The sequence below is a fragment of the Tamandua tetradactyla genome, chromosome 4 (assembly GCF_023851605.1).
Source record: "Tamandua tetradactyla isolate mTamTet1 chromosome 4, mTamTet1.pri, whole genome shotgun sequence".
Lineage (NCBI taxonomy): Eukaryota > Metazoa > Chordata > Mammalia > Pilosa > Myrmecophagidae > Tamandua > Tamandua tetradactyla.
The window spans coordinates 114,773,032-114,795,832 of NC_135330.1; the positions used below are offsets into that span (position 1 = coordinate 114,773,032).

Here is a 22,801-nt window from a genome sequence, read left to right on the forward strand (position 1 = left end):
TTCCCTGTATTTCCAGTACAGTGTCTCTCATGAAGTGATAATCTTGATCATGATGTTGCATTGTCGTTATTGATGATGATGTCGAAGAAGAAAAAGATATTTAAAGGGCTCTTTTCTTATCATCATCATGGTTGGACAGCTTAATGTTTAGAAGGTTTTCTTGGTATTTATCTGAAATCTCTCTCAAAATTCAGTCCTATTAACAATAATTGAGTTACTACTAGGTACAGATGTACAATTGTTATGGATTGAATCATATCCCCTACAAATACATGTTCAATTCCCAACCCCTTCCCACATCCCTCACTCCCACCCACCCCCACCCCCCTGCCCTGCGGATGTGAGCCTATTTGAAAATAGGATCTTAGAAGATTCTTTTAAAATGAGGCCAAACTGCATCAGGGTGAACCTTAATCATATATGACTGGAGACTTTATAAACAGAGGAAATTGGCACAATAATAGGGTGAGGGAGAGGAGATAGAAGAAGCCAGACAGCCATGTAACGGAGGCAGAGTCTGAGTTATGAATTGACAGCAAGCTGCCATCAGAACACAACAGACATCAGAAAAACCATGGCCTGCCAGTTACCTTGATTTTGGACTTCTAACCTTCAAAAGTGTAAGATAATCAATTCCTGTGACATTTGTTATAGTAGCCTTAGCAAACTAAAGATAATCATTTTAGGTATAAATCCCATTCACGGATCTGATTATAGCCTACCTTCGGGATCACTGGGATGAAGGAATCACCTTCATCTTACATAGAAAGAAGAAAAAGTCTGCTCCTAAATCCATCCACTTTTGAGTACTTCCACAAGCTTCACTGACCTTTACCTTGAGCCTCTCTTCAGGTTAATTTCTTAACAGTATCTTTCTCCACTTACTCTCTGAGATGTAATATGTATGTGTGATGAATATAGGGTAGTTCAAAGATTTATTTCATTTTTTAATCCTTTTTATGAATAGTAAACCTTGAGGTCAAAAAGCAGTAAGGTTTATTTTCCCATTTCATAGACTATATCTAAGCCTCATGATTAAATCTTCAAATATTTGAAGATTACTACCCCATCTCCCCCTCAAACTTCTTTGGAAAGATTTAGTTACCTTGGAAACAAAGAGTGGAAAGATTAGTAAAGGTACTTAGTCAACATATCAGGAGATGAATTTAAAAGGGACGTATTTAGAAAGAGGAGTCATTATTTAGGATTTAGTGGATAATATGACCGTTCATTATTGCAGGGATAGAGAAAGTTTTCTGAGTCAGAGTGTTTGGATTATATCTGTCCACAGTGATACTCTTTCATTAGAAGAAATGTAACTTTGGCCTCATAGGTGAATTATGCAGATTTGACTTTTGTTGTTTGTGGTTGCTATGCAGCACATGACCTGATCTGACACATAGACCAGCCAAATTCATTAACGTCTTCCCTTCCATCCTTCCTGCCATTGTCATCCTGCTCTCTCTCTCATAGTATCTCTCCTGGAACACGATACTGACCTCTCAACTGGGATCCTTGTCCCGAATTGTCCCCTTCTCCAAACCATGCCACAAGATACAGTGAGGACAATATTTCTTCTCCAAACCATGCCACAAGATACAGTGAGGACAATATTTCTAAAATTCAGGTCTAATCATGTTCCTGGCCAAATAGCCCTATTTTCCAAAACCTTCAGTGCTGCCTGCTACCTCCTCCTTGAAGGCTTTCTTAAGCTCCATAGATGTTGACCACCTCTATTTATTATCCATTGTTTCTGATACAGATTTTGATCATAGTACTTATGATACTTTCTTTACATCTCTCCCCCTACTCTAAGACATTTGTATCCTCAACATGTCCCATAGTTTATAGCATGCAGTAGGTGCCTAAGATCTGGTTTTAGGCATGACACAGGGTAAAGTCCAAGCTCCTTGGTCCAGTACTCATAATCTTGCTCTGCCCCATTTCTCCATTATGCCTCTTCATGGTCATTGTTCTTTGTAAACTACAGAGCAGACCTTTCCCTTAACAAGTCTTAAATTTCCCCCGTTACTGACTCTGTTGCTATCACCTGGACAGCCCTTCTCCCTTCCTCTGCCTGTTGGAACTCTCTTTTTCATGAACCCTGCTGGTGCTTGGGTAGCACCTAGCAAATCTGACCTTTACAACTTTTTTTTTTCTTTTTTACATGGACAGGGACCGGAAATCGAACCAGGGTCCTCTGGCATGGCAGGCGAGCATTCTTGCCTGCTGAGCCACCATGGCCCGCTCACCTTTACAGCTTTTATCCAATACTTCTTTCATGACTTCATTCAGTTGCATTTCCACCATTGCCTTAGGAGGGGGACTTGGCCAAATACCTGCTGTTTTAGTTTGTAAAAGTTGTCAGAATACAATATATCAGAACTGCAACAGCTTTTAAAAGGGGGAATTTAACAAGTTGCAAGTTTACAGTTCTGAGGCCATGAAAATGTCTAAATTAAGGCACCAACAAGAGGTTACCTTCACTCAAGAAAGGCTGATGAAATTCAGGGTTTCTCTCTCAGTTGGGAGGGCACATGGGGAATACAGTGACATCTGCTAGCTTTCTCTCCTGGCTTCTTATTTCATGCAGCTCCCCAGGGGTGTTTTTCTTCTTCATCTCCAAAGGTCTCTGGCTGTGAGGACTCTGTTGGTTCTGGTGGTTCTAAAGCTTTTTCCAAAATGGTTCCCTCTTAAAGGGCTCCAGTAAGCAACCCCACCTTGAATGGGTGGAGACACATCTCCATGGAAACAATCAGAAAGATCTCACCCAGCAATACTGAATGAGGATTAAAGGACATGACTTTTCTGGGGCACATAATAGCTCCAAACCAGCACAGGTGCCAAGGAAATTTCATAGAGTTGAAATAATATGGTGGCATGCCTATTAGAGTAAAGCTCTGCTGATTTTACGGAACACACATAACATGGCCTCTGTTCTGGGCTTACCAATCTCACTACTGAGCAAGTGCTAGAAAATAGTACTTGATATACACTGAGGAAGCAGGTAGAACAGGGTCAGGAGAAAGAATTCCACTCCTGAGAAGTGTCCTAAAGCCACCGGACCCAGTAATGTCTACTCTTCCTTCCAATGTTCCTCTGAGTCCATGATAAACTGTTTCCTGTCACTCTGTTTAAAGTGAGTCAATCAATATACTTCAGCCCCCAACTTTTTCATTCTTTAAAGAAGTTGTTTTCTGGTCTGGTAACTTGATCATTTGGTTTTCTGAGAAAGTAGAGTCTCTGGGTAAGGCAAAAACTTTAATGATATGGGCGATAAATCCAAGGGGTTGGTGGCGAAAATCACTGTTCCTCCTGGGAAAGGAATGTGAACATCTTTGGGGGAGTAATATGCCATTGATTTACCCTTCAGATGGTTTATTTCTCTCCTTCCTAATTAAATACTATGTGATGGTGAGCTAATTTTAGAAAAATATACACTACAGGTTTTGTGGTATTCATTTGATAATTTAACAAATAATTGCTTATGGTAGCCATATACCATTTTGTGGATCAGGTGATCACCATGAATTATATTATACACCTCCTTTCCCTCTGAAATCATGTGTGGTCCCTGCATAGTGAGCACTTCTCTTTGACAGGCTGGGCTGTTGTAGATTCACAAATGACTCAGCATGTTCAAAACAGAGAACTGGGTCAAAGCACCCCCTGAAATCTCTTTCTGAGCCCAATAAATCAAAGGCAGTTAATAGTAACTAAAGGATGGGGGGGGGCAAATGAATTATAGGATTCAGAACTAAAACCTCTCTCAGATATTTGTTGGGAGGCTCTGAATACATGCTTTTTCCTGTTTTCAGTCCTTGTGGCTTTTGACAGTTTGGTTTTCCACATCACAATTTCATCATTGGTGTGGACATTTACATGGATTTTGACCAATATGGAATGTTGCTAGTCAAGGAAGAAACCAGTCTTTGAGGGGAGAATTAATATGGTGAATAAAGGTATCTTTTAGGTACAAGGCACCTCCTTTACTATTCACAGGCATGATTTATTCACGCATTTCCACACTGGCTTCTGTCTCTAGCCACAGAACTGGAAAGAAGGGTCTTGTTTATATGTGGTGGTTGTAAAATGAATCGGCCTCTTTCAGGGCTTCCTCCTTTGCTATAGCAAAGACTCAGGGACAAGCTCTGCTCTGAATAAACATACCCTTTCATAAACACCTGGCAACCTTCTCAATTTATAGCCCATGAATTTCCTTCCCTTATTATACCGACCTACTAGTGCCTCTTTCTTCACTTAAAGCTTGATTGGGTTTCTGTCATCCTCTCTCTGTTAATCTCCAGCCAGAACATAGCCAGGTACTGTTTAAACCCAACATCCTCCTAAGTCTTCAGTGACTCCCACTGCTGAAAAGAAGCACTCTTTCCCCTGAGATCCTGTAAACTTTTATCCATAGCCTCTCTCCTTGCATTTATCACATTTTGCCTTGTATCACCTGTCTGTTGCTAAAAGCACTTAGTATTCTTATTATTACTATAATCTTCCAAAGGGCAGGTTTTCAATATACCCATCAGGACTAGGACTAGGAGGAGGTGATTTAAGGCTTGTCTCAGATACAAATTTAAGCTCCTTCCTCCCTCCAAAAAAAAATCTCAGCCAAGACTAATAATATTTTAATGCAATATTTTTAAAAAGAAAGAAAACTATCCTTAATGAATGAAATACTCAAAATTTTAAATAAAGACGATCTCAATTTTGTCCTTTGACGATCCCTTTCCCTTTCAGATTTTTCTTTTTGTCTAAGGCTGGGCACAGCCTTATTAGTGAGCCTCTCTTTATTGAAATGTTGATATCTTGTTCATTGTAAATTTTTTTGCATTAATTTATAGTTTTTAAAAGTGCTGCATCAAAATGTTATATATCTTAGTTATTGAGTTTTTTGGAGGCCCCTTAAATTTTGCATCTGAGGCAAATGCCTTACTTGCCTTATGTTAGCCCTATACCTAATCTCCATAGCCGCTTACATGAAACTTTGCCCATAGAGACCCACTCAAATAATACTTCATGAATCAAGGAATGAAAACCAGCAGAGATATTTTAGGTTCTTTTTTTCCTGGGGTAACAGTCAGCATTGCTTCTGCCAGTTAAAATAGAGACTGAGCCTCTTTAACTGTCATGGATCATGCCCTGTAGTCTGTATTTTATAAACAATACTCAAGAAACTAAATAGCTGCAGAGGTACAGCATCATCTTCCGCTGAGTCAAAAGCCACGAACAACAGAAATAACCTATTTGGAAGACTGAGAACACATGGTGCAAGGGTCTGTTGATGGTTTCTGCAGAGTCCATGTTTCTAGGGAGAGGAAGAAGGCAAAGGGCAGGAAAACTAAACTTCACAGGGTCTAATTCTCCTGACTACACGACTCAGCTGACAGTAATGAAATCTTGTTTTTGTGACTAGCACAGACATAGAAGAGAGATTCCCTCTCCTCAGAGGAAACAGGAACAGAGAGCAGGGAGGTGCTGAGTCTGACACTAACACATACCCTGAGGAGTATAGTCAATTCCTCTCCATGCCCTCTACTTGTCACATTATATGGAACTGTCTGATTATTGTCACAGCCTGCCATCATTTTTAGAAGGGAAATTCTGCTCTAAGAGATGTATTGAATGCATTTATCCATTCCAATTTATCACATGGTTAATTTCTAAGGTGAAATTAAATCCCATAAGGTTTCAGACACTGGGAGAGAAAAGCACCATCTGTCCAGCTGTCGAGTACCTATACTTCCTCCAGATTCTACATTTATCAGGGACATTGCCATCTTTCCAAAAAGGTCCCCTTAATTTCCAAAGAGGCTTATAACTAATAGGTTCTAGATTACCTTGATAAGCCTTGGAAAGGTGAGTGTGTATGAGAAAGGGAATAAATTGATCCTATGAGAAGGAAAAATGCATCAAAGTTCTTATGTCTGGGTTATCTGTGGGCAATGTGTGTGTGTGTGGAGGGAGTTTGAGGAGGTAGTAAGTGTATGAGAAATTGAATGATGCTGAAAAATACACTGTACTTACTCAGGACCATCTTTTTGATAAATGAGTGAACAAGTAGTCATGGCTACAAGTATTATGAAAAACACAACTCAAATTAAAAATAATACAGGGAAGGAAAGAGGAACTGGTTAAGCACAAGAGCCCTTAAAGTCAGTGGTCTGAGTTTATATCCCTGTTCTACTACCCACTTGTTATGTAACATTTGGTAGGTCATTTGAGGATAAGAAAACAAAAAAAACAAATTTACCCTCTGTGTTCTGTATCCCCACCTGTAAAATGGCACAATAATAGCAAGTACTCATGAGGATGCTGTGAGGATTAAATGAGAAAGAGCATATAAAGAGCCTGGCATTTCATAATCAAAGGGAGGAAATAGCATTCTTGACCTGCCTATACTAAACAGATACTCTGTTTCTCAAATTCAAGCTCTTGTGAAAGAGTTCATCACGTTAAAACTTATCTCCAGATGGTGATAGAACTCGTGATTTTATTACTGGAAATCAATATGACCTCAGTAATTCAGGATCACAGGCCTAAAAAGCATGGGGGAGAGGGCATCTACCCAATAAATAGTAATAATTACAATATCATTGACAGCTGAGCCTCACGCCTTCTGCATGTCTTTAACAACTAGTAGGCTAATGACCCAGCTCAGTAGATCTGGACTAATAATATAAGAGACATCATGCAAAACTAAGAGAAGCCAGCAGATGACCCTTGTATGAAATTTAATTAAAGTGGTAGGGCCTGCAATATTGTTCCCATTGTACTCTTCACTTACATTACAGAGTCAGAGCATCCTGTGAATTGCCACATGGAAATCCAGAAACTGGTGTAGAAACAGATAAAACACTCTTGGCCTCCTTGAATCCATTTGCCACGAGGACTTTGTGGCCACTTTTATTGATGATAACTTTCCCAAAATCACAGAGTTCTTTCAGATCAGCACAATTCTGGATTAAGAAAAACTGAGAAGACATAGGTCTCCAGATCCTTTCAATGAAGTTAAATATTACACCACTCTTATGAAACTCCTTGATATCACCTCATGTCCACAATTACTTAGTCACTGATAATACAATAAACTCCTCAGAAATAATTCATGAAGATGAGAAATAAAGCTTCACCCTTTTATGTTCCAGGTGTTAAGAATTTTTCCACCTCCTAGAGGGTGGGCAGAGTAGAACCTATCCCACAACCTCAGTGCATGGAATTTTCCTGCAAATATGGGGGACCCTGTCCAAATTATTCTTCCAGGCAGAAACAGAACAGAACAAACTCTTCTGCAGGCAGTTCCACAGGGAGATAGCATACCATAGTGCATGCCCTGGAAAATAGTGCTTGGTTTTAAATATGGTCTCAAAATACCAGTTCCATGGCACCAGGCCAATTAATTCTCAGTTTCTTCATCCACAAAATGAGAGACAAAGGGTTGTTGTGCCTGGCCCACTGTGGCTGCTGAGTAAATGTTCATTAGTAGACCCATTCTTCTGAGTTGTTAACAATAGTATCCCGTTTCTGAGAGTCAAGTAAAGAATTACCAACAAAATTGTATATTTCACATAGATAAAATATCTAAAGTTGTACCTTGCACATTGTAGGGATTCAGGCAACTTTTGACTTTTTGATTGCTATGTGAAGAATTAACCTGTCTTGCTTCTGCTTTGAACAATATTCTCCTCCTTTGTCAACCTCCTTGCTTTGATATTTTCCTAGTAACCTGCTGAAAGGATCATAAATGTCTGCTTTAAGCAAGTACCTTTGGGGTTCATTCAAAATGCATTCATTGGCTAGGTGCTGTGAATACAATGGTGAAGAAATGTAATGGAGTCATTACTTCATGGAATTGAAATTCTGGTTAAATAGTGGTAGCAATAAAACTTAAGAAATGTTGGAATTGGAAAAGCTTAGTGTGGAGGGCTTCTGTGTCAGGAACTCTTAGGGAGGGAGGAGAGAAAGGCTTCTTGAAGGGAGTGAAGTTTAAACTAAAAATGGCAGGATTCTAGGAATTAGCTATACCTGAGAAAGTGCTCCGGGCAGGTAGAAGAATGTAGTTCCAAGACCTGGAAGGGAAAGCAGCTTGGAGATGAAAGTTGCTGAGGCATCTTCCCCAGTCTGTAGTAAGATGGTGGTCATGCCGAAGGGCAATGCTTGATCCTGAGAATGATAGGGAGCAGCAGAAGGATTCCAAGTTGGGTAGTGAATTGAGTGCATCTGTGATCACAAAGGGTCATTCTGGCTGCTATGTGAGGTAAGCACGAATGTGGGGAGCCTGGTAGGGTGCTGTGGCAATCACTCAGGCACTGGAGCATCATCTGTTGATGATTCTGGCTCAGGCTTGGGTGGTGGGGAGGCAAAGAAGTGGACCCGTTCCAGAGATATTTAAATACTTGGCTTCTAACTAAAGCTGGTTTTCCCGCCCACCCCCTGACTTCCCTCCTCAAAAATCACCCAAGTTCGGACAGAACCTTTAGTTTGCCTTCTGTGACAACACACAGAACATATTTAATTGGAAAAAAGGAGGGAATGAATGTGTAAAATGGAGCCCACGGATTGTCTACTGATGTCAGTTATCCACACTAATCTTGATCCACTGCTTCAGATAATGAAGGGCTGCTTGCACTCCTTTCACCCTAATTATGCTTATCGTAGGGGCTGTAAAATAGCCAGAAATAACTCAACACCAATCCCTTTAGCCAAAAAATGAGCAAACGAAGATAACCTTAAAGAGTGTCAATCCCAACTTTATGGCTCCTGTATAGGCATCAGTGCATTGTCTCTAAAGCCAAACCAACAGACAGAATGGCCTGGCACTGCATGTTAGTTGACCTTCCCAGACCAATCTGAATCATCTGTTTACTGCAGGGCAAAGGTAACTTGGGATGCAAAGATGAACAGCTACCTCCCAGAAGATCAGCTCTACTTGGAAGTGAGAGTACTGGGCTTCAACTGGAAATGTTTTCACTGGCACAGGTCCAGGCTAGACAAAGGGTGCCCCACAAGAGGTCACACTGTGGGATGTGAGTGAGTAGCACACATGTTTTTTAATGAATTGGATCATCACAACTGATGAGCTGTTTCAAGTCATTCTTATCATTGCTGAGCAGTTTAGAGGCTACTTATAATCACATATATATACTGTTTTTACCATTTGGATATTTTAGCACTACAGTCATATTTACTATCTTGGCAGAAATAAGATAAAGGACAGTTATAATAGTAATGTCGGTGTCATTTATTAATGGCATATTATGTTCTGAAGGTGCTATATCACTCGTTACACACATTACCTGTATGTAACCCAGGTGCCACAGCCTAGTATTCCCTCCTGCATCACCCTGGGGAGCTTTAAAAATACTAGTGCCTGGGTCCACCCTCCGAAGCTCCAGACCTACTTGATCTGGATTGGGCCAAGGCTTCAGCATTTAAGAGTCCCCAGAGAGTTAGAATGTGTAGCCAGGGTAGAGAACCATAGCTTTTAGCATCACAGCAACCTATAAGAGAGGGATTTTTTGCTTTATTTTATAAATAGGAAAAATAGGGCCCAGAGAGAATAAACAACTTGCCTAAGCGCTAGAACAGTGACTTCAACCTTGAGTCTGTCTGGCCATCAACTCTGCCTCCTGATTTTTTCACACACTGTTTAGTAAATTCCTGAGTAAACAGGGAAAGCAAACAGAGGGAGAAAAGGGAGATGGGACAGCAGCAGTGCATGGGTATTCTGGAACTTGGTGAGAAGGAGGCTGCTCCACCACCCTGAGCCAGCTGTGCAACGTGAAGTTTGCCTTGGGATGAAGATTAATAAAGGAGAGTGGCCCTAGTGGATAAATAACCAGGCTTCGTGGTCCCAGCAGTTCCTGGCCTCGATCCAAGCCCCAGGGGAAGCATACAGGAAATGGAAGAGGGCAGGCCCAGTAGGGGCAGGCAGCCCTGCCCCCATTCATTTAATGTTCTATGTTACTGTTGGAAGATAGACTTTTTCCCAATTTCTGCCTTCTCACTCTGTCAGTGTCAGCTCACACTGATGCCACGATTCTTGGGGCCACCTCTAAACTGTACATCTAAAACATTGGTGTTAACTCAAGAAGGTCACTGGTGCTGAGTCAACACTGACTGATAAACTAGCTAATGGAAAGGAAGCATCCTTTGATTCTTGTTTCCCCAGCCATAAGCATCCTTAAGCAAACCTGCCTGAAATCAATTTAATCAAGAAAGATTATGAAGCTGCACTTTTCTTCCTCCCTGTTGGCAATCTGTTCTGTTTCCCTCTGTTCTGTTTTCTGGAATAAAGCATCCACATAAATCAGGGAGTTGAAATTCTTTGAAGTTTCTAGGTCATAGTTGAAGGCATTTAAGCTATTGTTGATAGGAGTGGCCGTGGAAGGATCAAAGTCTGAGGGATAATAGAAGGAGACGAGAAGTTTCTGGAATCTGAGGTATGAAGTGTCTGGTCCTCTGTACTCTAGTCCTAGCTCCTACGTTCCACACAATGGCTTGGACTGACGACCTTCATTCATGTATTTATTCAACATATATTAAGAGTTTAGAGCCCTGAGGATTCTTAGAGAAATAAGACCTATTCCCAAACCTAAGTAGTTCACAGTTTAGCAGTGGGAAAGCCACAAAAGGACAAGTACAATGATAGAAGAAAGCATGGGGTGTGATGGCAACTCAGAGGAGAGGTCCTGGACCCACTCAGGAGGTATGGAGGGTAGGTTTCCTAGAAAGGGAAATCCTCAACTTGAGATTTAATGAATGCCTAGCAAGATTTGGTCAGGTGAAGAAGGGTTTTCCAAGTGAAAGCGGCAACTTAAGCAAAGAGCAGAGGTTATGTCCCCTTGACACAGTAAAGGGGCATTTCTTGTTGAAAGGCCACATTGGCTTTGGCTGCAGAAACTTGTCTCTCTCTAGGTTTCAGAGAGAACATTTGACTCCCTTCTCAATGTTCATGCCAAAGACTGAGTCCAAAGTACAAATGGATTCCTAACTCAGAATTTTTTTTCCAGCAGAAACATGCTATTTAGAAGGCCTGCCAGCCACACCAAAACTTTTCCCCAGAAAAAGCTGATAGAGCCAGCTGCACAGTGGGAGGAGTGTGGTCTTTTGGATCAGAAAAGACCCAAATGAGGCCAACAATGCACAAAGCACAGGAACTGCATAAAGGTATCTTTTTTCTGCCTTGGTTAAGTATTATGTTTCATAGCAGGAAAAAATAAATAGAGCTTTGGAGGGAAGCATACCTGGATTTACTCCTGGCTCTTCTGCTTTGGACTTTGGACTATTTACTGTGAGTCCCTGAGCTTCAAGGTTTTTAGATGTAAAATAGGGCTATGAGCATCTGCCCAACATCCATATAGGTTGGAGGTGAAAATGAGGTGAGATGATAGCTGCAGAGTGCTTGCAGCTTGGCACAGAGGAGTTTCCAGCAAATAAAAACCATCTAACGTTCTTCTTGGAAACTGGGATTTGAGATTAAAGAGAGTAATTTCATCGGCTAGGTCCCTAAGTAGGCCTTTCGAACTTCTCTCACCTTCTCAGAAATGTCTATGATAAGACTCAATGGTGGCAGGAGGCAATGGGGTGTTAAATCACAAACCCATTGCCACTTCTTGATAAACAACCTCAGTCTCATGCTGTATCAACAGCCACTCAGTGACATAATGAATTCCAAAATGTGACACTGATGTGGGATCAGGGTGGGTGCCATCTTCCTTGGCAATTCCTGAGAAGGACAGGCACTCCAAGGATGAGGGGAAACCTTGGATACAGCAGCATGGCCCACTTAGCAGCTTTGCTACTTTTCTGATATTTTCCTGACTTTTGGGATTTCCTTACCTTCCCCCTCTCTTTAAATGTGTGTTAGGAAGTATAAAAACCTGGTTTCTAGCCATCTAATACTTATAATTTCTTCTACTTTCCCTTTTAATTCTGTCATCATCCTGGCCTCCCAAATTTTGAGGGGCTTTTGAAGCAGTCCTGGATGGAGTTCAAGGTTCACTATCTTCCTACAAACCCCAGTGCTGATTTTCTAGGATTGCAAATCATTGTTTATTGAGATCTCAAAGGGAAACCATCACCATGAAGAACACCAAAGGTGGTCATTTGCTTCTTCAAGGTCCTGTTGGATTGGGGATTATGTATCAAAATCAACTCAGGCATCTTTGACTTCATACCTAGGTCAGTGTGGGGTACAGGTGGAATGTCAGTTGTTTTTTTTGATAAATCTCCTTTGATAGTCTAGTCTAATCTAAGAAACTGGCTGGGGGGATGAGATCAGCTCTCCACCACCCTCTGGACCATCTATAGTAGATAAAAGGAAAGGCTAGCTAATAGAGCCCTAATCATGAAAGCACAATGATAGAAACTTTCTAGAATCAGGCTTTTCAGGAAGAGGGTCCTCATGGAAACTTCCTGCACTGCTGACCTGACCCTTTTGTTTCCAGTCCTTTCACCATATTAACCTCTCTTCAAATCTCTAAATTTAGTGACCATTTCCCAAAAGTGTATGGTTTACCACTTGATCCTTTTCTGCATCTTAAACCATCCTTATATAGTCCTTCTTATGCCAGCTGAAAGAATTATGTACCCTAGAAAAGCCATGTTTTAATCCTGATCCATCTTGTGGAGGCAGCCATTTCTTTTAATCTTTGTTTAGTACTATAGGTTGGAAACTTGATTAGATCATCTCTATAGAGATGTGACACACACAATTGTGGGTATTAACCTTTGATTAGAGAGAGATGTGACTCCACCCATTCCATGTAGACCTTGATCAGTTTATTGAAATCCTTTAAAAGAGGAAACATTTTGGAGAGAGAATGATGAGCTGACAGAGCCCATGCAGCCCTTAGCGATCTTTGGAGATGAAGAAAAATGGAATAGGAGGCCTGGAGAGAAAGCTAGCTGACGTCTCCATGTTAGCCATGTGCCTTTCCAGTTGAGAGAGAAACCCCGAATGTCATCAGCCTTCCTGAACCACAGTATCTTTCCCTGGATGCCTTAGATTGGACATTTCTATAGATTTGCTGTAATTGGGATATTTTCATGGTCTTAGAACTGTAAACTTACAACTTAATAAATTCCCCTTTTTAAAAGCTGTTCCATTTCTGGTATATTGCATTCTGGCAGCTGGCAAACTAGAATACTCCTCAAGCTCTTTTGTTGCATGATCTCTTCTCTGTTTGGTCACTTTATGTTAGGGACAGAGTGAAGAGAGGAGTAAACTGTGGTTCCATGAGCGAGATAGGGGTAGGTCTCCCAGTTCCATTTCTGTCTCCTCATCTGAGAGAACCATGGCTTATTCCCTTCCCAGGTCACTTTATTCTCTTCACTTATTTCTCTTGCTATTTGTGGAACAATGTACTCAGTAATGTACTCAGAAACAAAGAAGGATTTGTTTCTTTCTTTCTGTTCTTACAAGAGAAATCACAATGGTTGTCATAGTTATGCGTTTTGCTTCTTGAGTAAAATATCACCAGTTGTGATGTTCTACTTCCTGTTAATTAAATTATATTCTGGATTTCTCTTTGAGCAGCACATACCTGTTCATTTCCCCACAATTTTTTGTTAATAAGCCCTTAGAATTAAGTCCAATTTATTCTTTCCTTTTTAAATTGATTTTTTAACATCTGTCAAGTTAAAAAACATGTTTAAGCACATGTGGTCTGCACATAATGGTAGTGGAAAAAGATCCAAAAGAAGTGATGGCCACAGGTATTTGTGGAAGACAGTGCTTGGACACAAATCCTTTCCTTTCCTTCCCCGTTTTATCACTTAAGGAGAGGCCTTCATGAGCTCATATCAGCACTGTAGTAAGAACTTCGTATTTCTTCTCCAGCCTCTAGACTCTTTTCCCAAGTTCTGTGCTGCTCAACTATTTCAGTTCTCTCGTTACATGCCAGCTCAAAGTATCTTATAGTTCCTCAGTGCTTGCAGCATAAATTCCATACTCCTCAAACAAACATTACAAAACAGCCTTTGCCATCAGACTCCTCCTGACTTTCTGGTGACTATCAAGTGGGTTTACCCATTGTCCTCTGATGGTTCTGATACATCCTCTCTCTGTACTTACTGTTATGGGCCTCTCTTCATTCATGCTCTCAGTAATCCTTCTCCACCATCTTGATATGTGTACAAATCCTACCAATGTCCTCTGTTTATTGCAGATGAAATCAGTTTCTGCTTAGGTAAACATGTGACCGCCTATGTTGATGAGCAGTCATTTTGTGCTCTGCTTCCCTTTGTCTATATCTGTATTAATAAGATACTCCTCAACAAGGTGTATCTACTGTTCCCCCACTTTTCCAATTACTTTTTGCTGCCAGCTCCATTATCCTTCAGCTGCCCTGCTCCAGCTACTTTTCAGCCCCCTTTCTTCACTGAGATCACTGAAGCATTGCCCTCTTTCCTATGATCTGTGTCCAAACAAGCTTTTATAGTTTTGGTTCCCACATTGTGTACCCATCTTCCATGCAAATTTGCCTGTGCAGGAAAGAAGAGAGGGAGCACCAGCGTTTACTGTTTATCTATTATGTGTTGGACAGGGACATATTTGGACACATTTAAATTTACCAAACCTGTAAGGAAGTGTTTTTATCTACACTTTTAGATAAGGAACCTGAAGCTCAGGCAAGGCTAATAACTTTTCTAAGGGCAATTTGTTGATGGATATGATGCTAGAGAGAAAAAAAAACTGTCGTGGGATGGAGTTAGTTAGAGCAGGCTCGCAGATGTGGTGGATTCTGGGCCAGAGCTCAGTCTGGTGCACAGGGGGAGAAAGCACTCTGAGTGTGAGCAGCATGACAAAAATTTGTACTCAGACTGACAATGTGATCCTTTATGATTTCCAGAAATTGTACCTGATTTCCTTTACAAATTCAGAATTATTGTTAATTGCCTGGTTTTAAACATGCACATACTGAAGTGTGCCAGGAAGGCCAAAGTTCAGTAGTAAGCAAATTTTACTACAGCCTATTAAGAACAAAGTAAATGCTAACCAAAAAAGCAGAGATTATTATTTCAACTTCAGGTTAGAAGGGATCTCTAAACTCACAACCCCAGGTAGTTTCATACAGTTAAATGGAAATGAATGAGCCCAGATCACCAAGTTGACCCCTGTGGCATGAGTGGAGGGGGACATATGCCCTTCTCTTGGAGTCCTGGATGCTAGATGTCTAGCTCTGTAGTTGTATTATTGTCTTTTATTTTCCCAGTTCACTCACTTTGAAATGCTTATCAGCACTGAAGGCCTCAAAAAGCAAGACATGGAATATATAAAAAGGAGAAAGAGGAAAATGAAGAGAAGAAATTGAAGGATACTTTAATAGCGTGCATTTTGGTTAAAAAATAGCTACATGCAATACTCCATATAGGAACTGTTTAGAAAGTTGAAAAAAAGATCAGGCCTTATGCTTGTTTGAAAGGATTATGTGCCCTAGAAAAGCCATATTTTAATCCCAATCCATTTTGTGGAGGCAGCCATTTCTTTTAATCCCTATTCAATACCGTATGTTGGAAACTTGATTAGATAATCTCCACAGAGATGTGACTCACCCAATTGTGGGTATTAACTTTTTTTGTTTTCTTTTTGCCTGGGCAGGCACCAGGAAACAAACCCAGGTCTCTGGCATGGTAGGCGAGAGCTCTGCCTGCTAAGCCACTGTGGCCCTGGGCATTAACTTTTAATTAGAGGGAGATGTGACTCTTCCCATTTGTAAAGGGAAACTCTTGATTAGTTTGCTAGACTCCTTTAAATGAGAAAGCATTTTAGAGAGAGCGACAGAGCCACAAGAGAGCCACAGGAACTACAGAGTCCACACAACCAGAGACCCTTGAAAATGAAGAAGGGTCCCTGGGGAGCTTCATGAAACAAGAAGCCTGGAGAGAAAGCTAGCAGACACTGCCATGTTTGCCACATGCCTTTCCAGTTGAGAAAGAAACCCTGAACTTCATTGGCTTTTCTTGAATGAAAGTAATCTCTTGTTTGTGCCTGAATTTGGACATTTTTTATAGACTTGCTTTAATTGGGACATTTTCACGGCCTTAGAACTGTAAACTTGCAACTTAATAAGTTCCCCCTTTTGAAAGCCATTCTATTTCTGGTATATTGCATTGCAGCAGCTAGCAAACTGGAATAGACCTTGATTAGAGATATGAAGGAAACTGATCTGGATCAAATACATGGTAAAGGATGATATCTTCCGTATTTTAAAACTTCAACTTCTGTGTGAGACAAAGGGAAGTGATGTTTATTTGGTGAAACATTTATATTTTGGGTAGAACATTACCTAATTTAGCTTGTATGGTCAGTTTCATTGAACACCATAAGTACATGAAATCTTGATTTTGTTGGTTTCTCCAGGTTGGTGTAATGCCCTCATATATCCCAGAGTAATTTGGGCAGTGAATGAAGTATTTGCAAAGTCCCCTTGGGGGACTGGGGAGAAAGGAGGAAATATTCAGCGTCCCCATTTGGAGAATTTCTGATATTCTTATAAGCAGTGGGGTAAACCATAACAATAGGTTGAGCCTTTGATCTTGGGGTTCACCCCTATGAAACTTACTCCTACCAAAAGATAGGGTAAGCCTACTTAAAATTAACCCTAATAATTTTAAGAGAACCTCTTTTTGTTGCTCACATGTGCCTCTCTCTAAGCCAACTTGGCAGGTGAACTCACTGCCCTCCCCCCTACATGGGACAGAACTCCTGGGATGAGCATGATCCTGGCATCAGGGGATTGAGAAAGCCTTCTTGACCAAAAGGGGGAAGAGAGAAATGAGACAAAATAAAATTTTAGTGTCTGAGAGATTTCAAACAAAGTCGAGAGGTTATCCTGGAGGTTATTCTTCTGCATTATACAGATATCCCTTTTTAGTTTATGGTATATTGGAGTACCTGGAGAAAAGTACTGAAACCATTGATCTGTGTTCCAGTAGCCTTGATTCTTGAAGACAATTATATAAAGATATAACTTCTACAATGTGACTGTGTGATTGTGGAAACTTTGTGTCTGATGCTTCGTTTATCCAAAGTATGGACAGATGAATGAGTAAAAAAAATATGGATGAAAAGTAAATAAATAATAGGGGGGAAAGGGGTGAAATAAATTGAGTAGATCGAAATACTAGTGGTCAGTGAGAGGGAAGGGTAAGGAATATGGGATATATGAGTTTTTTTCTTTTTTCTTTTTTTTACCTTTTCTGGAGTGGTACAAATATTCTAAAAAATCATCATGATGATGAATACATAACTATATGATGACATTGTGAGCCATTGATCGTACGCCATGAATGGACTGCATGTGTGCAAAGATGTGACAATAAAAATATTTTTTTAAAAAATCAGCTGCATGTAGAGGTGGCAAGAGAATAAAGATCCAGAGTCTGGGATTTGAAATTTTACAGAGCATTAAACTCATGATGATCTTGGGAAATTACTTAGCCTTCTAATTTTCTATTATTTCTTCTCTAAAATGGAGATAACAAAACCTGCCTCATATGGTTATGGTGAGGATTAAATTGCAAAATGTATATAAAATACTTAGCCCAGTAGCCTACATTCATGAATTTAAAATATTTAATTATTGAATATCTAATATGGTTAGACACCAATGATTCCATGATGAGCAAAGCATATGTGATCCCTGCTGGTTCATGGAGTTTACTATCTAGAGCAAGAGACAGATGTTAAACAAAGAAACATAAAAATGAGTAATTGTAACTTGTAAAAAACATCATAAAGGAAAAATTCAGGTAACTATGAGAGAATAACAGGGTCTCTGAGTAAGTGATTAGTAAATAGTAAATATTTAAAGAAAAATTCTTCTTTGCAACTATGACAGATTGGTTTCTATATGAGAAAGCCTTCCACAAAGAACATTTGGGGGAAATAAAAGACGTAAAATACCTGTAAACTAACTGTTTGAAGGAATACAAGACCTACCAAGACAGCAAGAGCATTAGTAGACAAGATTCCAGAGAAAAAGTAAATACAGAGATGAGATCAAAATTGAACTCTACTTTCTCCTCAGAACATTTCTTAGCTCATAAGTGATTGCAGATGTTTCCAGCAATCTTGTGGGGCTGAGGAGACAAAGTTAGAATTCATGGCCACCCAAGGGAGAGGGCACTGGGACATACCCTAGGGTTTCAGTCGGAACCCTTAATGGGGGACACTTTAACAGTATGGCTAAACTGGGGATAGGCCAACTCTGATAAAACTAAAATCCATTTTCTGAGCACCTCAACCCCAAATTGGATTGAGCCTTGTTTAATTGAATTGCCTGACAGTTATCTTCTATGAAGAAAGATAACATTACCCGAAGCCTCAAATAATCTTTATAACATTTTTCATATAATAATGTCTAGCCTTCAATTTTTAAAAATCCTACTATAGCAGGAGACAAGCCAAATGATCACAAAAAGCATTTGAAGACAATAAGAACAGATCCATAGAGGATACAGATACTATGCAGACACTACAGTTATCAGACATGGACTTCAAATACTGTGTTGAATATATTTAAGAAAATAGATGACAAGATGGAGACTTTAATAGACAACTGAAATATATAGCAAAAATGAATCTGAAGGAAATTTTAGAACTGAAAAATCCAGTAATTAAAATTAAAATCTCAATAGATAAATTGATAGCAAAAAAAAAAAAAAAAAAAATGAACCAGATGAAAGTACCCAGACTGAACCAGAAAAAGACAAAGGTAACAGAATAAGAAAAAGAAGGTAAGAGATATATGGAACAAGGTGAAAAGGTCTAAAATTTATGTAATTGTAGTGTCAGAAAGAAAATAGAAAGTGGGCAGAAGCAATGTTTGAAGAGTCTTTGCCAAAACTAGTGACAACCATCAAGTCACAGACACAAGAAACCCTGCGATCCCTTTAGTAAACCCTTTAGTAAAACTAAAACACCATAGTAAAACTGTGAAGACCAAAGACAGAGATAAAAAATGTTAAAAGCAGCTGGAGGAAATGAGACACATTATCTTCAAGGAGAGTGAGGCTAATAGTGAAATTCTTAAGAAAACTTTTTTACTCCAAAGACAACTGTATACCATCTTAAGGTGCAATATAACCTTGCCAAAGCAGGATTATATGACTAGAAAAAATTTTCTTCAGTATTGAAGATAAAATTTTCTAATTTTTATTTTGCATTTTTTATTGTAAAATAAAATGCAGATACAGAAAATACCCAAATCCAATGTATGGCTTAATAGATTATTTCAAGGCAAACACCCTCATAACCACCATAAAGAAATAGAACTTTGCAAGTCAACCAGAAACCCATGATTTTGTGCTTTTCTGATTACCAAGCACTCCCTGCCCTAAGAGTAACCTTGCCCCCTTTATTGTAATCTTCTTCTTGTGTTTTTAAAGTAGTTTTCTCATCCAAATTTATATCCCTAGACACTGTAGTCTAGTCTTGCCCGTTAAAATAATATGTCATTTAAGTCTCTTAATCTACAGGTGCTCTCTCTATTATTTTCTTTTCCTTACACTTATCTGTTAAAAATCCTGGGTTGTTTGAACTGGAGAGTTACCCTCAGTCTAGGTTTTGTTAGTCTCATAATCGTGGTACATTTCAACATGTCCTGTCTTCTCTGTGTGTCTTGTAAAATTTTAGCTAAATCCAGAGTTTTGAGAGCTATAGTTGCTGGAAAAATTTGTCACTAGTATCTTCCCTAAAGAAAACATACAGGGGAGGTCTTCATGCAGAAGAAAAGTGATGTGACAGCATGAAATTGGAGGAAAGAATGACAAGGAAAGGAAAAGCATATGTGTAAGCAAATCTAAATTAATATTGACTGAATAGAACAAAAGTAATAATGCTTTATGGGGGGTTAAAATATATGTAGAATTAAAATACATGAGAATGATAGCATAAATGTCTGAAAGAAGATATCATAGTGCTCAAAAGTCCTTTCATTATACAAGGATTGATTAAAATACTAATTTATATTATACTTTAATACACTCAGACACATGTTAAATATCTAAAAGAGATGCCAAATGACTGTATAACTGCCAAGATGTGAAAAAATGGAATAGTAAAACCTGCTTGATTAAAACCCAAAAGAAGGTAAGAAAAAGAAAATAAGGGGCATAGGAATAGGTAGGAAAAAAATAGTAAGTTGGTAGATTTCGACTCAAGTTTTTCAGCAATTAAGTAATGTCATTTCAGCAATGATGTTAATGTAAACAATTTTTAAAATGTATATTGTTAGGCTGTATTAAAATGAAATACAATGCTTACAAGAGACACAACTCAGCACAAAGGGGCAAAAAATAAGTAGAAGATTGGAGAATATACATCATACAAACACTAACCAAAAGGAAACTGGCATAGCTATGCTAATATTAGGCAAGTAAACTATAAAGCATTAATCCATTAGGAAGATAAATGTCTTGTATTTGTAGTGTTTAATCAGAATATACACATAAAGCAAAAAGAAAATGATAGTATCAAAAGAGAAATAAATCCATAATCAGAATGGAAGCTTTTAAATATATTTCTCAATGAGACGATGGAAGAAGCAAACAGAAAATACAGTGGTGAACAAAATCTGACATAATCTCCGCGTGTATTAAATTTGCGTTCAGCAAGAGAGACAGATAGTAATCAAATAAGCTCAGTTTTGAATGTAAAACTGCAATCTGGCTGAGTGCTGTGAAATAAAAAGAAAGCAGTATTATAGAACAATCATGACATGTGCTGAGGGATCGTGAAAGGCTTTTCTGAGCAAGTGCTCTCAGATTGAAGGATAAATAATAGTTCATTAGGTGAGAGGATGTGGATGTGTGGTGCAAAGAGCCACATAGGCATAGAGCTGGGCATCTGCAAAGGCCTGTGGTTGGAGAGAGGATATGGATTTGAGGAACTGGAAGGCAGCCAGAGTGACAAAAGCACAGTATATGTATGAAGGAGAGAAACTCAAAATCAAGGTGGAAAAGTGAGTAAAGCCAGAAGATTCAGAATGTTGTAGGCCGGGATGAGGGTGTTGGACTTTATCCAAAGAAATGGGAAGCCAAGAAGGAGTGGTAAAGCAGGTATACACTATTAGTAAATTTATGTTTTGAAAAGATTTTATCTGTGGCATGGAAAATGGATTATAGAAGACCAGAGCCGATTGGCAGTTGTTATGAGTGATCTAGAGATGAGGAATGATGGTGACAGTGGAGATGGAGTAGTTATATCAACAGGACCTGGTGAAAGATTCCACATGGTGCCTCTGAGTGAGGGAGCCACCAGGGATGTCTTTTCAGTTTCTTGCTTGTACAATTGGATCCATCAGTGGTAACACTGTTTGAGAGAAGAAACACAGGAAGAGGACCAGGTTTTGGAAGGAAGGTCATACATTCAGTCTTGGACACGTTGGAACTGGAGAGATTTTATTTTATTTTTTTCGATTAGAAATTGTTCCATGGGATGGATGTCTTCTCAAGGTTCTTAATTGATTTTCTCTTTGTGGTGTTTGGTTTATTTGTTTGTTTTGCCCCTGCCAGTCTAACATTTCAGAAATGCAATCGCAAACCCTGACTGTGGATATTTATCATGTTGCAGCGTCAAAATATTGACACTTGCCTAATTTGAACCTTCCCAGGAAGTAATGTAAACAAGAGAGAAGATGGAAAATTTGTTGAGATCCCCAGGAGTGCTTGCAGTTGGGCATTGACCCAAGGCAGATTCCAAAATGTGTCAGGAAACTTTCCTGGCTCCAGTGGCCAAAGGCCATTTGGGTGGAGGGTTATCTTTTCTGGCAGGTGCCACACAAGGATGGGCAAGCCTAAGAGATTTGGCTTATAAAAAATTGGGCATTCCAGAGAAGTAGTGATGAGCTCTCCTGTCACTGAAAATTAAACCTGTCAAGGATATAAAATCTAGGGTCATATGAAAAAGAAAGGCCAATCAAATCTTCCCAAGCAATTTCCTATTTGAGCTCCAGGAAAGGAGATGCTATTTCCCCTGTTCCAGGGTGTTTAAGATCCTATCGGCGATTGTTTTGAAATCCTTTTTATCAGAAAGAACACAAGGAAGATGACAACTGTGCAAAGTGAATTCACATCCAGTCAAAAAAGGAACATAAATTCACAGTTTTCTGTATTTTTTTTACACTCACCAGTGATCTTATGATCATGTCAGTCCCTTTGGACATTTTTTCCTCCTTCTGACCCATGTTGTCCTTTTATTCTTTTAGGACTTAAAAGAAAAAAATGGATTCATATATCTTAAGGTCTGATGAGATATTTGGAGATTATATGTAGTTCAAATTATGTTTCTTCTCTAAGAGAGCTTGAATTTTAAAGTTTGCCCCAAACCATTTTTTCTTGAGTCTACTTAAAGTTTCAACAGTTGGAAAATTGGAGAGAAAATCTGCTTCCTTCCTTGGAATAGAATCCTGAGTTTTATAACTGTACAAAGCTAGAATAAGAGAGACAACTATGTCTAATTTATAAGCTATTAACTGTAATTCGATTTTCAGAAGGAAGAAAGGTGATAGATGTTCAGGAACTTATTTTATGTGGTACCTTATATTTCTGATTTGGTTGGGTATTATCTTCTTAGGAATTTATAACTTAACAGGCAATATATTTCCAGCCTGAAACTGGATGGGTCAATGAGCCATGACTTTGCTTAACACCAGTGCCATTTAACACTAGAAGCACCATAGAGTATTGAAGAAGGGAATGGAAGCACTGTATTAGCTAGGGTTCTCTGGAGAAATAGAATCTGCAGGAGATATCTGTAAAAATAAAAATTATAAAAGTGTTTCAT

General features: G+C 39.2%; 2 long non-coding RNA genes across 10 annotated transcripts in view; one reads left to right on the forward strand and one right to left on the reverse strand.

The window, feature by feature from the left end:
- Nucleotides 1-8,271, reverse strand: part of LOC143681348 (uncharacterized) — a 56,568-nt gene extending 48,297 nt beyond the window's left edge. For 3 of the 4 annotated variants that reach the window (XR_013174547.1, XR_013174548.1, XR_013174549.1), the window contains exon 1: nucleotides 8,035-8,271. This is a non-coding gene — a long non-coding RNA (uncharacterized LOC143681348). The remainder of the gene's footprint in view (nucleotides 1-8,034) is intronic. The other variant, XR_013174546.1, reaches the window with a different exon arrangement.
- Nucleotides 1-22,801, forward strand: part of LOC143681349 (uncharacterized) — a 173,006-nt gene that overhangs the window by 28,695 nt on the left and 121,510 nt on the right. Inside the window, exons 4-6 of one of the 6 annotated variants that reach the window (XR_013174554.1) lie at nucleotides 8,881-9,039; nucleotides 11,022-11,178; nucleotides 19,652-19,807. The exons of the other annotated variants lie outside the window; for them this stretch is intronic. This is a non-coding gene — a long non-coding RNA (uncharacterized LOC143681349). The remainder of the gene's footprint in view (nucleotides 1-8,880; nucleotides 9,040-11,021; nucleotides 11,179-19,651; nucleotides 19,808-22,801) is intronic. 6 annotated transcript variants of the gene reach the window in all.